The 3,661-nt window shown below is 49.3% G+C and overlaps 1 non-coding gene across 1 annotated transcript; it reads left to right on the top strand.

The window, feature by feature from the left end:
• The first annotated feature begins 317 nt into the window (after nt 1-317).
• On the top strand, nt 318-389 carry TRNAS-GCU. The gene has a single exon. It is a non-coding gene; the product is annotated as a tRNA-Ser (tRNA).
• The last annotated feature ends 3,272 nt before the right edge of the window (nt 390-3,661 follow it).

Raw genomic sequence — 3,661 nt, 5'->3', positions numbered from 1 at the left:
ATACAAGTGGGAGTTGCTAAGGCTTCTGGAAAGCCATCTGTAGCATCTTTTTTATCAATGCCTGGGACACAGATGTGACACTGGTGGTATGCAGCCACTTTATGACCACAAAGTGACATACATGATGTAGTTTTTTTGGGGTTTAAATCTTTCAACTATCTGATACCAAGTATATATGGTAAGGTGCCTTTTTAAAGTGACAATTTAAGTTTAGTTGATTAGTTACCGTTTGTCCAGAAACTTGATGTTAGCCATCCTTCTGTTTCTGCATTCCAGGTCCAGCTTCTTTGTCCTCCTACATTGGAAATTAGGGAATTTCCTGGTGGTCCAGTGGTTAGGACTCTGCACTGCTACTGCAGGGGGCCCAGGTTTGATCCCTGGTCAGTGAACTAAGGTCCTGCAAGCTGCCTGGTGCAGCCAGAAAAAAAAAAGGAAATTAGCTACAAACAGACTAGTCAATGTCCTCAGTAAACCATAGGATCCTCTCCTGTTCCCTTCATCGTGAATGTTGGTCTGTCGCAGAGTGATTTTTTTTTAAGGAAAAAGGAAAACTAATAAATCTGAGAGCTGTCTGAGCATCCAGCAGTTGACACCTTCTCTGATCCCCAGGTTGGAAAATGGGGAGCCAACAACCGACGTACACAGGAGAAATCCCGACTGTAACTGGTTATGAAGCTCATAAATATGCACCTCCAGGCGCCCCCGGGAGGTGGCCTCAGTGTTTTGTGTTTCAGAATGTCATTGCAAATGGGGCCCACTTGTAAAAACACTTTCTCCACTGAGCATAGCACCACCGAGAGGGGCTCAATCCGCTGGACTCGTTACAAGGGAACCAAAAAAAAAAGAACCTTTCAACTAGGCATTTTATTGACTTTTTTAACACATGCTGGTCACCGCCTTTTGGTTTTTTGCATTTCCACAGTAATTTCCTCTCTTTACTCCACTTTTTATCTCCAAAGGTACATTTTCTTTTTCTAAATGGACTAAATAAATAAGTCTGTGAAAGGTTGACTTCGTAGCAGGATATGGGGGACATGTTGAGCTCTCCGGGCAGGAAATGTACTTACCAAGGAGTCGATAAAGCATCTCTCTTTGGAGGTGTGTTTTGGAATCTGGGAAACAGCCTGAGTCTGTCTGGCAAGAGGAATAGCATTCAGCAGCCCCAGGGCTCAGCAGGACGCTCCGACGTGGACGCGGATCTCAGCAGAACAGCCTAGAAGGTGTTAGTGATACGCTGAGAGCCCGCGGGGAGGGGAGCGCCCGGTTATATACGACTCCTGATGACGGGGGCTTGTGGGGCCTCCCACCACCTGCCTAATTCTTGGAAACCTCTCTCTCCTGAACCAAGGCTTTGGCTTCCGTTTGATCTGGACGCTTCCAGAAGCGGCTATCTTAGGGATAAGGTATGGCCATGCAAGTTAAAACCCCAGATGGCATCCATGTGATTTATTTAACAGGCGTCATTCTCCTGGTCCTCCTTAAAGCTACAAAAAATAATAATAATAAGTCTGTTTGCTCCCAGCTGCAGGGCACATTGGCAGGTGCTGTCTCAGGCTCGGATGTTGCATCAGGCAAAGGGAAGCCCCCACAGGCAAGAGAACTGGGCCTCCTCTGAGCTTGTTCTTCTGCCTGGCAGGCCCCTCGCCCCAAGTCTCAGGCTGGACGCTGGTAAGAGCAGCTCCCCGCGCAGGGGACCTTGATATGCCCTGGTTTCCTCCTCTGTAACCGAGGGCGCAGACAGAGCAGCCCCAAAGCCCCAGCCCACTCTGCGTTCTCTGGCTGCCAATACTTCCTGCGTTCTCAGGAGACAGGGAAGAAAGGGAGAGTGGTGGGTGTGCAGGGAGCCCCTCCAAAGGCCCCTAAGACTCACAGCATCTCTCCCTCTGGTGGGAGAAGGGCAAGAACAGAATCACTGGGTCCAGACAGACCCGCAGGCTGACCTTCAAAGGACCCAAACCTGTTGCTGGGCCTCGGCCTTTCTGTACCCCCAAACTGGCGTGGTCTGGGGGGAAACCCCAGGAGTCTCCTCATGATTTCTTTTTTTTCTAATTGGAGGATAATGCTTTACTGGCTCATTAGAAAAGACCCTGATGCTAGGAAACATGGAAGGCGGGAGGAGAAGGGGATGACAGAGGATGGGTTGGTTGGATGGCATCACCGACTCGATGGACATGAGTTTGGGTGGACTCCAGGAGTTGGTGATGGACAGGGAGGCTTGGTGTGCTGTGGTTCATGGGGTCGCGAAGAGTCAGACACGACTGAGTGACTGAACTGAACCGATCTGATGGAATTGCTTTACAACGTTGTGTTGGCTCCTACTGCGCAACAGGGTGAATCTCTCACGATCATATATGCCTTCCCTCTTGAGCCTCCTCCCCTGTCCTCCCCCCACCAAGTCTTCCCAGAGCGACAGGCTGGGATCCTCATGTGATACAGCGGCTCCCCACTAGCTGTCTGGTTCACACGTGATTGTCTATATGTGCCAACATAGCTTCCTCAATTCCTCTGACCCTCTCCTTCCCCTCCTCTGTCCACAAGTCCCTTCTCTACGTCTGTATCTCCATTTTTTCCCTGTAAATAGGTTCACCAGTACTATTTTTCTAGATTCTACACATATGTGTTAATATACGATTTTTTTTTCTGGCCGTGTCGAGTCTTAGTTGTTGTATGTGGCATCTCCCCTTGTAACATGTGGGCTCTTCGTGGTGGTGCATAATTCCCTCCAGTTGTAGCTCAAGAGCTTCTTCTCTAGTTGTGGTGTGTGGGCTTAGCTGCTCCACAGCTTGCGGGATCTTGTTCCCTGACCAGGGATCGAACTTGTGTCCCCTGCATTGGAAGGCGGATTCCAAACCACTGGACCACCAGGGAAGTCCCTCTTTTCATTGTTTTGAATGCAGGTAACCTTCATCTTTGGATGCCTCAAATGGGCACCGAGGACCTAAGCAAACTACTGTTTGTGCTCGAGTGATGTGTTCAGAGCCAATGGGACTGCATGTCCAAGCCAAGTACCAGGGACAGGGACCAGGGTAGGCTGGTAGGGAGGAAACAGGTGACGCAAGGTGAGAGGTAGATGAAGGGGATGCGGGGGTGGGGGGGGTATGGTTACATGGCAGGGAAATGGTGCATGGATGGATGGATGGATGTTGGTTGGAATGATGGCTGGGTCATGGTAGGTGGATAGGCGGATGGGTGAGTGTGTGGCTACAGGAAAGAGGCCATTTTCATAATGGCTATTTTGGCTGCACTGGGAGCGGCATGCAGAATCTTTTAAGCTCCCTGACCAGGGATAGAGCTCCTCTCCCTGCAGTGGAAATGCAGAGACTCAACTACTGGACCGCCAGGGAAGTTCCTTCATAATAGCTGTTAGAGAGAAATGATCAGTGTTCACAATGATTCCAGAAAATGCTCTGGTTAAAGAGCAGGTTAAGAGACAAATGTTCCTCATTGGTTTAGTGTTTTCCAACTTGTGACTTCGCTCTTCACAGAACTTGTCTCTTTCAGCCAAGTTTTTATTATTTCCCAGCTGTCCTTTGTAGAGTCGCATGACAGAGTCTTTCTTACCTTAATGGCTCATTCATTCAACAGCTGGAGAAGGCAATGGCACCCCACTCCAATACTCATACCTGGAAAATCCCAAGGACAGAAGAGCCTGGTAGGCTAC

This window comes from Cervus canadensis, chromosome 7 (genome assembly GCF_019320065.1).
Source record: "Cervus canadensis isolate Bull #8, Minnesota chromosome 7, ASM1932006v1, whole genome shotgun sequence".
Lineage (NCBI taxonomy): Eukaryota > Metazoa > Chordata > Mammalia > Artiodactyla > Cervidae > Cervus > Cervus canadensis.
This window is presented reverse-complemented; position numbering and strand designations above follow the sequence as displayed.